Genomic DNA, 12,709 nt, shown 5'->3' with positions numbered 1-12,709 from the left:
AGGTCGTCCGCGTATTGCTGTATTTTGATCTCACATTTCCCTATCTTTATTCCTCTTATATTTTCATCATTCTGTATCCTTCTAGCTAATGGGTCGGAAGCTATGGCATATAGAGACATGCTCATAGGACACCCTTGCCTGATTCCTCTTTGGATGTTGATTTTTAAAAGGGTTTCTCCATTGATAACAATGTGGCTCTCTGCGTTCGCGTATGTTTTTTTGATGTAACTTTCTATGTTATGACCTAGATTTAGGGATTTAAATGACCTAGATTTAGAGATTTAATTGGTTTTAATGCCTTTTCTTGATCAATGCTTACGACGGAAAGCGGTATGTTTTTATCTATGGCATGCTCAATTGAAGCTTTTATATTCAATGACGCGTCGTATATGTTTCTGTTTGTTATGCTACATTTTTGTGTGTTCGCAATTATGTCCGGGAGTACGTTCGTTAGTCTTCGATTTATAATCTTTGACAGAATTTTATAATCCGTATTGAGGAGTGTTATAGGCCTATAGTTACGTACATCGTTTGCATCGCCCTTCTTGTATACCAGTTTTACTAACCCTTTGCCTCCAGGAATCACATGGATGATTCAACAAGAAAGCGTTGGTCAACACTTCTACAAATTCTCGTTTGATTAGGTTCCAGAATTTCTTGTAGAATTCTGCACCTAGCCCGTCAAGCCCGGGGGACTTTCCGTTCTGTGAGTTTTTTATTGCGTCTAATATTTCTTCTTCTTGGATTGGCCGGTTTATCATGTCTTTTTGTTCTAGAGTTATTTTTATATCTTTTATTTCTTCTATAATGCTAGCTTGTTTTGTTTCATCGATTGCGGGTTTATGTCCCCACAGATTCACGTAGAAGTTCGTAACTTCTTTCGTGATCTCTTCTTTCGATGTTAGTAATTCTCCCCTATCATTTTTTAACTGTTCTATATTCTGCTTTTTTTCCGGTCGCCGCAGCGATCCCAATTTTATTCCGGAAAGAATTGCAATACAAATAAGTGGATTCTATATATATATATATATATATATTTCATTCACACTTCACCATTCAGAAAAATACAGACACAGTATATTCATACACGCGCACATACATACCAAACCATTCACACAATTGCAATCTTTCCGGTCCATGTTCCTCTTTTCGTCCCGTCAATCATCATCCTTCACGTGTTCGTCATCTCATCCGTCCGTCCGTCGTCGTCCTTCTCCCATCTTCGGTGTTTCAATTTTTGTCGATCGAATTAATTCTTGTTTGTTTTCCTTCAGGTCTTATTCTTTTCTGTTGTCGTTGTTATTTTTCTTCCGTATTTTGTTGATTCTCCGTATCTAATTTATATTTTGCGTTCGGTTATTCTTCTTTCTTCATTTAATTTCTGTTTTTGTAAGTAAATTCGATAAAAACTCGATGGTGTGTCACAGTTGACTGGGCCCGAGACTTCATTTCGCTCGCGATTGTTCTCATTGAATGAGTACAATCAGAGTGGCCGGATCGCATTGTTCCGCGTGTCTGGAACAATCGGTTTCTTTTCTTTATAACAATCAATATTTCTCGGTCTGAATTTGCTTCTATTTCCTTCACTTTTGCACTAAAATCTAATTTAAGGGTATTACTTGTTGTGCTAATCACTATCTATCCTATGATATCATTTTTATGGCCAAATTCCTACAAAAATTTTTGAGTACCGGTAATCCATCGTAGCTTTCGCCACTTACATCTTCGGTTCGATTCTATGTTGAACTCATCCGTATTCTTCATCTAAGAACACCAATTCGTTCTTAAAAAGCTGTTCTTCTATTGCGTTGTCGAATATCGATATTCTTTTAAGTAATTTCTTGATTATTTTGTTGACCATTACTTCTACTGTCATATCAAAGTTTTTCACTTTCTCATTGATTTTGTCTAGTCCAAATTTTCTTTTGATCATTTCTTTCCTAATTATGCTTACTATAGTCCAATCCGTTTTGTTTCTTAGTTTTTCATTGTATAGTATACATTCGCTGTCTAGGTTTTTCTGTTTTATTAGCCTTTTGAAGGCATTGAATATATTATTTGTTAGCCTGCACTTGACCATAATATTTTCAATACTGTCTTCATTTTTACCGCAGAACTTGCATTCTGTGATAGTTGTGTTCGTTGAGTTAATATTGAATATATTCAACGTTCTTATGTTTACTACCGTTTCTGCATTTGTTATGGGGTTGCTTTCCCCATTTGTGGTGGTGATCATTCTCCACATTATGTCTTTCCGATAGGGCTGGGTCATTCTGGGTATGTGCTTGGCATTCAGTTTTTAATGCCGATGCACAAGTCTTTATGTGCTGCGTCTACCCAGTTTTCCTTTTCCCATTTCAGTTCTTCCGCTCTTTTTATTATAGTCGTCCACTCGTCCGACACGATTGGGCTGTGTGGGGACGAGTTGTTATATAACATTTCGTTAATTTTCCGAGTTTTGATCCTAATGTATAGATTGCTTCGTGGTGCCAGAATTCTGTTGGCTCCTCGATGCTAGTCAGTATCTTATATTTCTCTAATTTACATGCTTCAATTTTACTTTTTATACAGGTTATTTTCAGGTCTCCCATAATCTCAGTGGACGTCGTCATGTGCCTTCTCTTTATCGGCTCGATCTTTTCTGGCGCCCAGATAAAGTTGAAAAGGAGCTTCTCAAGTATGTTCGCCACCTCTTTTGGCACTTTTATTATCCTGGCGTTATGTACCACCTTAGAGGCGGCCAGACTATTTATTATGATTGCTTTTCCGTACCAGGTGAGATTTCTCATCTGGTAGGTCGTTAATACTTTCTTTACCTGCTCTATTCTTCTATCCCATGTTTTTTGGATATAGTTCCTGCCAGTGGCGTATCCAGGGGGGGTTTTAGGGGGTCGGAACCCCCCCCTTTTCAAAATCCTAAAAATTCATGTTAAATATAGCCTCTAATATTTGCTAATTTATTAGTTCAACATATTCATTTTTACGTATGAGAAGGCGAATATGGCGTCTTAATGTTATTTAAGGGGACTAAAACCCCTACAAAATATTGGAATTATTCGCCGAATTAGTCGAAAGGATAAAATAGGTCGTTATATTTCGCTAATTGCGTACGAATTCTGCGCTTGTTCAGCTACATTTCAGCTGTGGCAGATGCTGACGTTCACAACTTTCTTCCCTCGATTTCTCTCTCGCCTTGCTAAAACGAGAGACGCATTTTAGGAAAATCTAATCTAATTGGCCGACGCGATACCGCCGATACGTAATTGCAAAGACAAAGTTGTCGGCAATGAACATCGCCCGCGAATTCGCTACACCTGCTCGCCTTGAAATCCTAATTAAGAATTGCACGGCGTGTTGATTGATCAGCGAGACGCAGACACGGCGGCACCGGTACGACAATGCTGTTCTCAAATCCACATTGTCTTCGCGATTATCGGCGAGAATTGCCCTACGATTGACATTCACATTTCAAAATACAAGCCTAGCAATCCACGTTCTCGATTGTTAGGTGGCTTGCTGTCGTCCAAATACAGGCCTATGTTGCCGCTGAACGGGGGAATTGAGTAGGCCTATTAGTAAAGTTAACGTAGTGATATCGGCTGACAAGGTCCTCTGTCGCTCAAGTTATTATCCCAGTGTGTACTCTGTATTAATAGAGCGACTTGCGTGCCTGCAATTAAGGGCTAATTATCTTCGCGCGTACTACACGCTCAACCGTGCGGCTAGTAAAGCCATCGAATGCACACATTCGTGTGCAGTAGGGTTGTCCAAAATTTGGAAAATCTGACAAATCCTCCGTTGTAATGTCTTATTTTATAGATTATTGATGAAAAACGACACTAGGCCTAAAAGAAACTCACAGGAAGGCCGTTTAGATTTCGTGCAAAGCGTTTGAAAGTAGCTGCCGAAGAATGGGCGTGCCACCGACCATGGAACGGCGAGAAGACTGGTAATCACGAAACCACGGCTCTTGATTGGCTAATCGGCTATGCTTCAATGACCACGACAGCAGCAGCTGGCTGATTAGGTGATCAAGGAGTCTGCTACCGGCGGCGATTCTGAAAGCGCATTGTATGTAGGTTGACAGATAATGATTTAGGATTGATTCAGGGTATGTTGAGGTACGAAATACATGATGAACGAACAACAGCTGCTTCACAATAACGTCTAAAGCATGACCGCTTTATTGTGAAGGAAACCGCCGTAGCCTATATGCCTTGTTTTCAACGAGGGAACGCATAGGCGCTTATGCAAGTGCCGACGGATTCCTAGTTTCAAAAAGGATATATCATGATTGAATGCAAAATATAAAGCTAAGCAACGACACTATAATTTGTGTGATATTATTGGGCTCAGGTTGTAGTACATAGTTGAAGTTTTGAATGCTCTTGGGATCGGCTGAATCAGACGGTTAGGCTGGGCAGTGGGCACTTATCAGATGTTTACAGCAAATTGAATTCACTTGTAACTGTTTTCAAAGTCCCTAATGATGCCGCAGAAACGAGATGTAAATGCAAGCACAGACTATGCTTGATGTGATATATAAACTATGCTGGATACTATGCACTATGCAGCACTTTCTGTGCTTACCTTTACCCCCTTTTCTGCACGATTATTAAGGACTTTGCCATATCATTGACATATCATATCCAGCATAGTATGTGCTTACTTTTACACCTCTTTTCTGCGTTATCATTAAGGACTTTGACAACACTTGCAAGTGAATATAATTTGATGTGATAAGTGCCAAGCATAACCCGCTGATTCAGCCGATCCTTAAAGCATTCAAAACTTCAACTATGTACTACAACCTGAGCCCAATAAGATCACACGAATTATAGTGTCGTTGGTGAGCTTTATTTTTGTATTCAATAATGATATATCCTTTCTGAAACTAGGAATCCGTCGGCACTTGCATAAGCGCCTATGCTTTCCCTCGTTAAAAACAAGGCATATAGGCTACGGCGGTTTCCTTCACAATAAAGCGGTCATGCTTTAGACGTTTTTGTGAAGCTGCTGTTGTTTGTTCATCATGTATTTCGTACCTCAACACACCCTGAATCAATCCTAAATCATGATCCGTCAACCTACATACAATGTGCTTTCAGAATCGCCGCCGGTAGCAGACTCCTTGATTGCCTAATCAGCAAGCTGCTGCTGTCGTGGTCATTGAAGCATAGCCGATTAGCCAATCAAGAGCCGTGGTTTCGTGATTACTAGTCTTCTCGCCGTTCCATGGTCGGTGGTACGCCCATTCTTGGGCAGCTACTTTCAAACGCTTTGCACGAAATCTAAACGGCCTTCATGTGAGCTTCTTTTAGGCCCATTGTCGTTTTTTATCAATAATCTATAGAATAAGACATTACAACGGAGGATTTGTCAGATTTTCCAAATTTTGGACAACCCTAGTGTGCAGCTGTACACTCCACACCTCTCTGTGGCGATCGCGATCGCCCTCGTGTATGCTACCGCACTATTCCGCGCTTGTTCGTCCGCTGCGATACTACCGGCTGTGCGCATAATATAGTCAAAACCTAACAAAATCGTGCATCTCTGGTCGGAACTAGGCGCTTGGAGACCGGCGGCGTTAGTCGGCTCATGACTAAATGTGAGCATTTACGAATTTCGTTCAATCATAACGTAAAAACACGAAATTTCAGGCATTGTCTGTATCGAATTCGTACATCTCCCACTCACCGCAAATCTCTTTTAATTATTGAACTATAATATATCGTAAATATTCGCCTTGGCGTGTAGACGAGTGATCGTAATTATGACGTCATAATAGGTTATTGCACTCAAAACCCCCCCCCCTTTTTCGCGCTCTGGATACGTGCCTGGTTCCTGCCGAATGTTTGTCCGAGTATTTTTGATGATTCCACTATGTATTGTTTGTATTCTTCAGATCTAATTAGGTTAGGTTTAGTACATATCATCTCGGTTTTTGATTTATTTATGATTTGTCCCGTTGCTTTTGCGAATTGCTCTGAATTTTTAAATACTTCTGTTGCCGATTCTTCATTTCTTACTATTGCGGTCAGGTCGTCCGCATATTGTTGTAATCGAATTTCGTTTTTCCTATTTCAAGACCTTTTATTTCTTTGCTGGCCATGATTTTTCTGGCCAACGGGTCCGCTGTCATTGCATATAAACACATGCTTAGGGGACATCCCTGACGGAGCCCCCTGCCTGTGTTTATACCATTCGTCAGTGTGCCGTTTATTTGCACTTGACTATATGAATTTTCATATAGTTTTTTATGCATTTTCTTATTCTCACTGGTATGCCATAGGAATGCAGAATTTTATGCAAGTAATCATGATGCACGCGATCAAAAGCTTTTTCTTGGTCTATGGAGACTACTATGAGATTTGTGATCTTTCTAAATGCTTGGTCTAATGCTGCTTTTATGGTTCTTAAAGCGTCTGCAATTTGTCTATTTTTTACTCCACATTTTTGTGTATTTATGACCAGATTTTCCATTACCCCTTTTAGTCTGTTGGAGATAATTGCTGGTAAAATTTTGTAGTCTAGGTTTAATAATGTGATGGGTCGCCAATTTTTTAGGTTTTTCGAGTCTCCCTTTTTTGTATATTAGAGTTACTATCCCTTTATTCCAGCTTTCACATGTGTCTCCCATATACAGCATTGTTGTATAATTCTTCCAGGTATCCCTTTATGCTCTCCCAGTAGATGGTATAAAAGGTTTTTGTCAGCCTGTCGCTTCCGGGCGTCTTGTCACTGCTCATCTTTTTTATCGTTTCCTTGATCTCGTCTTGCGTTATGGGTCCTTCGAGTGAAGGCATGTCTTCCTCTTTGACCCTAACGTCTTTAATTTGTTCTATGAAGAGCCTCTGCTCTTCTTCATCTACATCAGGCTGGGCCCTCCATAGCTCTTCATAGAACTGTTCGACCCTCTGCTTTATTTGCTTTGGGTCTTTTAGTTCCCTTTCGTTATTATCCATTACGCAGCTCATTATTTGTAAGGTTGTTTTCTTCTTTAGCATATCAAAGAAAGGTTTCGTTGGTTTCTCGCCAACTTCCCTATCTTTCATTTTCGTTTTTGCTATTGTAAATTCTAAGTTCTTCCATTCGAACTTTTTCAGTTCACATTGCAGTTTTATTTTGGTCGGTTGATCTTGATTGTTCTCCGCTATTTCTATTTTCTGACCTAATTCCTTGATTTTTCTTTTTTCGATCTTCTCTGCTGTTACCTCATACGCTTGTAAGGCTCTTTTTATTTTGCTTTTTACATCATCCCACCATTTCGACTGTTTCTCGACATAACTTCAATGATCATTTCTATATTTTCTTTCGTTTGTTTGCTTGTTAATACCTCTTTGTTACATTATCTGTTTTGTTTATGATTTCCAATTTTTATTTCCATTGAATAGACGTGGTCCGAAATAGGATTGATTTTGTATGTACACTTGGTGATGTCTTTGTTCAGGATGTCAGTGGCATACGCATTATCGATGCGTCTTTCCTGATCTCCAGTTCTCTTAGTGTACAACCTCTTGTGCGGATGCCTGGATCGGTATATATCTTGATACCCATGAATTTCAGTAAAATTTTTCCAAATGTTTGCGGCCAGTGATCTTTTGAAATTTAGGTTTTTCTTAGCGTCCAATTTGTTTGTAATTATGTTGAAGTCACCTATCAATAGTCCAATTTATGTTTTTCTTAGCGTCCAATTTGTTTGTAATTATGTTGAAGTCACCTATCAATAGTCCAATTTGTTTGTAATTATGTTGAAGTCCCCTATCAATAGTGTGCGATCTCCTGCTTTTTTGTGTTTTCCACTAGGTTTTTGTAAAAGTCCGTTGTATGTTTTGAAATTCCCGGTGGCGCATATATATCCCAGATTTCCAAATTTTCTTTGTTGTTTGTCTTCAATTTAATTCTCTGTACTCTGTTTTCTATCATAATATCATTGGCTATGTCGTATTCTTGTTTTTATGTTGTTTTTACTAGCACAAAGGTACCTTGACAGTAGTTCTTTTTACCTTTATCCGCATCCCGCCAAGTGTCTTTTACATCTAGACAATTGGCATGCATCTCGAAGTTGTTACCGGTACACCGATTTTCCAGTTTCTCCTTATCTATTTATGTACTTCTTGGAGGCAAAGTACGTGTTTCTGCGCGGCTATGATTGCCGATTTCCAGGCGCAGAAGCCTATCTAATCTTGGAATATCTTGACGCAAAACTGTTGCAATTCAACTCTCTGGCACTCCAATGTTAGATACTGAAGAAATGTATTATCGAAACGTGACGAGTACAGAGCAGGATTTACAATTAATTAAGCGTCATCAAAAATATCCAACTGAAAATGTTCCAACAGACGCTTTATATACCCCAAATGAAAAGACGCGACAAACAAGATTACTAATAATGACATTGCTACAACGATTAATTGCGCAAGGAAAATAATGAATTGACAATCGTAAACACTCCTCCCCTTGGCTGATCTCAGCCAACAACCGACTTCTCCAACAAATGGAGTTTCTGGATTGGTCTCGTGACCAATCCACGCGCTGTTTTCAACTTGAGCGTGCGGATGAGACCGTCTCTACTCCTGTACGCATCGACTACTTTTCCGGTCTTCCAGTTCGAGCGGGAATACCCTTCATCGGCAATAAGACAGACGTCTCCGATCTGTAGTCCATTCATTTCTGCGGAGTAGTGTTGGCAAATACTCCTTGGTCCGTCTAGTCCAGAAGTGTTTCAACAAGGTCTGAAGGTAGCGAAACCGTTTTGAAACGTTCACAGTAGACTTGACCGGGAAATTCGGGAGGTGACGTAACGAACGGGAAATTCGGGAGGTGACGTAACGAACGACCGAGAACGAGATGTGCTGGTGTAATTGCTTGTTCGTTCCTCGGGTCGGATCCCAGATAAGTCAAAGGACGTTGATTCATGGCACATTCGATATCTGTTAACACAGTATATATACAGCTCAGGGAATGTGAATTTGGCCTTACCGAGAACTTTTCGTAGAGGCTCCTTTATCGACCTATTCATCCGTTCGTAGAATGCGCCACGATGAGGTGCTCGCTCTGTGATATATTTCCAGACGATCCCGTTATCAGTGAGAAACCTTTGTAAAGCTTCGCCTTCCAACTTTTTGCGGAGCGCGTTGATATCGTCAGCAACTTCTCAGCTTTCTTGAATGTTAACTGATTATCACAAATGATTTCATTGCACCAACCTCGCCTGTTAATCATGCGTTGTAGAGCCGCCAAGAATTCCTCCGTTGTCATGTCGTTCGTGAGTTCGAGATGAATCATCCTGCTATGAGGGCACGTAAACAGACAAATGTAAGCCTTTTTCATCTGGTCGCCACAGGACTTCACGTAAATAGGCCCTGTAAAATCCAAACCGACCTGTGAAAAGGCCGGAGAAATGCAAACGCGTTCCGGAGGGAGAACACCCTTTGGTGCAGATGTTTCGTATTGTGATGTCTACACACCACGCATTGGCGCAAAACTCGACGAACTTCATTGCGAATGTGAATGATGTGAAAGCGTTCCCGTAGAATGGCGATCGTCGTATCTTGCGGTGAATGAGCGGCTGCCTCGTGTACATGCAAAATCAAATTTTCAATTAGTGGTTCCTTGGCTTGAAGAATAATGGGAGCTTTCGCACGATCAGACAACTCTGACATACACAGACGATTTCCAGCGACAATTAACGCGAGTTCTGTATCGAGCCGTGGATCCAAGTCTCGGAAGGGACACGTGGTCGGAATATTTTTACCAACCTCCAACTGTTCCAATGAAGCAGCAAATCAGAACCTTTGTATCAAACGGAACAGGTGCGCCTCCGCCAATTTGAATTCATTGGGCCCTATGAAGTTATTTTCGCAATCTGGATCAAGTTTGTCAAAATCACAATTCTTCCATCGCAGAATTCTAGCTGTAACGCGAACAATTTTCGAGTAACTGCTGAACTTGCTTTCATAGAACGGAATTGAAGTCTCAGTTTTCGTTAGTAGCACGTGCTTTGCGGCAATCTCGAATTTCACGTCAAGGGAATGTTCTAATTTTGATTTCTTCGGCCAATTCGAACTGCCTTCCGAGAGCCAAGAAGGTCCAAACCAATACTTTGAACTGTCTTTGATAAATTTAAGACTCACCCCCCGACTGTGCATATCCGCAGGGTTATCGACACCGGGACAGTATCTCCACACGTCGGGTGAAACGAGATCGTGAATTTCTTGCACGCGATTGCGAACGAATGTCTTCAGGTGGGAGCTTGGCTTAGCAATCCAGGCAAGCGTTATTTCGGAATCAACCCACAAATGAATCTGATCACACTCGACGTGCGAATCCCATGCGTTAAGGACATATTTGACCAATTTCGCTAAACTATGAGCAGCCATCAATTCAAGTCTAGCAACCGAAACGGATTTCAACGGGGCGACTCGGGTTTTAGCGATCAAGTATTGAATATGAACGTTACCTTGATCATCTTCTGCTCGCACGTACACAACTGCTCCATATGCTTGCTCGGAAGCGTCGGCAAATCCGTGAAGCTGCACACTTTTCACTGATGTTAATCTAGAGAAAATGTACCGAGGGATTTTGATTGAATTGAGCACAGCCAAGTCATCAATCCACTGTCGAAACTTCATAGCTATGTCGTCATCCACTGGTTCGTCCCATTCGTATTGTTTCTTCCAAACTTCTTGCAGCAATATTTTGGCACGTACGACATATGCTGAAAAGAAGCCAAAAACATCATATAATTGACTTAGTTTGCTGAGCATGGTTCGCTTCGTGACGTTGGTTTCCTGCTCGCACATCTTGGGCTTGACGTTGCAGTACATCGTGTCAGCAGTAGTACACCACTTCAACCCGAGAGACGAAGCTTCACCTAAATTGCTGTCGCCGAGATCTAAATCACAATTGGGTAATCGCGGTTCCGCAGGAATGCGATCCATTAATTCTCTACTGTTAGAGGCAAATTTAACCAAAGTCCAGCCACCGCTCTTAAAGAAATCAACCAAATTGCGCTGTTGTCTGGCAACATCCTCAACGCAATCTCCACCGATATGGATATCGTCCACGTACATGTTTTTCTTGATTAGTTCTGCAAAGTTGTGACCGAAATTTTCTACCATTATAGCTGAATTAGCATGGTGATGAATCGTTTGTATCGCAAGAAATGGACTGGACGAAATGCCAAACATGACCCTTTCCATAACGTAAACGTCAGGTGCCCTTTGTGGGTCGCAATTTCTCCAAAGATACAACTGATACCGTTGATGATCATGTGCTATGGCAGTTTGACAAAACATTTTGCGAATATCACCATTCAATGCTACTCGATGAGTGCGAAATCGTAGCAATACCTGACCGATATCTGGTAGCAGATTTGGACCTTTCAATAGACAATCGTTTAATGAGTGACCGTTCTCAGTTTTAGCACTTGCGTCAAAAACGACCCGCAATTTTGTTGAACAACTATCCTCACGAAAGACGGGGTGGTGAGGAACAAAATAATGCGGAAGGGATTGAATTACTGCCATCTCGTCTTGACTTAATTTTCGTGCAAAACCATTGGATTGGTACTCCATGATTGCGCGATCGTAACTCTCCAATCTATCAGGCTTCCTACGCAAGGATTTCTCAATAGCCATTGAACGTGAATAAGCCTCTTTATAATTGGATTTCAATGCGATTGCATCCCTCTTGCATGGTAGAGAGACTGAATATTTTTCGCCATCGAATGTTACTGACCTGTTGAATTGTTCAATTGCATCGGTTTCCTTAGCGGTGTATACAGCATCAATATCCACGAGCCCAATTGAATCTTGACTCCAAAACCGTTCGAGTTTCCTGTCCAACTCCTTCCACGAACCAAAATCAGACTCAGAGTCGTCCATCGAAATTTTAGTAAGTAAGCAATTGGAGGTAATGACAAAACCAGTCGAATTTCGCGAATAAGGCCCAGCTAAAACCCATCCGAAAATGGTTTCAATGGCAAACGGAGCGGTCTCTGGAATTTCTGGACAAATCACTGACCCTTGCATCAAGGAGAAGTAGTAACGTCCACCAATTAAAACGTCCACCGTACCTTCATCCCGGGGTAGAGGATCCGCCAGTTGCAATCCATCGAGGTGAGCGACTTGATCTGATCTCAACACGGTCCGATCCAATGGTGTACAAATTATCCCCCGTTGCACATACGCCTGAATTGTAACTGGATCATTATCTTGATACAAAGGCGATAATTTGAATTGTACAAGATCCATGATGTTTGAAGCTGATGAACCTCCAAAGCCACTAACATTCAATAAATCACTTTGAATAGTAGGAAGCTTGAGATACTCTGCTACTCTATCAGAGATGAAACTTTTCTGAGACAGAGAATCAAACGCAACTCGGACACGCATACTTTTACCAGAGTGGGCGATCTCAGCCTGCGCTGTAGGAAGCATGGTGAGAATCTCACTGTCGCGAAGACTGGTCGCCATCGGAATTGTCGAAACCATCGCCTTGGTACGTTGAGATGTCTCACCGACGTGTAAAAGCTCGTGATGAGGTTGACCACAATTCGCCACAGCGCATCGGGATTTACATTGGTAAAAATGCTTCGGATGTCCGTCTTCTCCCTTAGTAGCGAGGCATCTGAAACATACTTTACCGGGTTTAGAAATTAGATCTGCCATCCGCTTTTCCGCCGATAATTGAAGAAATCGTTTAC

The 12,709-nt window shown here is 41.2% G+C and overlaps 1 protein-coding gene and 1 long non-coding RNA gene across 4 annotated transcripts in view; one reads left to right on the top strand and one right to left on the bottom strand.

Annotated features, from left to right (window-relative positions):
• Window positions 1-12,709, bottom strand: part of LOC145443195 (uncharacterized) — a 351,124-nt gene that overhangs the window by 308,904 nt on the left and 29,511 nt on the right. The window lies entirely within an intron of this gene.
• LOC145443206 (uncharacterized) lies at window positions 2,503-5,692 on the top strand. The gene is made up of 2 exons (XR_013916337.1): window positions 2,503-3,752; window positions 5,410-5,692. It is a non-coding gene; the product is annotated as an uncharacterized LOC145443206 (long non-coding RNA).

The sequence above is a fragment of the Botryllus schlosseri genome, chromosome 7 (genome assembly GCF_051294905.1).
Source record: "Botryllus schlosseri isolate E-star chromosome 7, Bs_hap1, whole genome shotgun sequence".
Lineage (NCBI taxonomy): Eukaryota > Metazoa > Chordata > Ascidiacea > Stolidobranchia > Styelidae > Botryllus > Botryllus schlosseri.
Note: the sequence above shows the minus strand (reverse complement) of the source record. Positions and strands in the feature narration are given on the sequence as shown.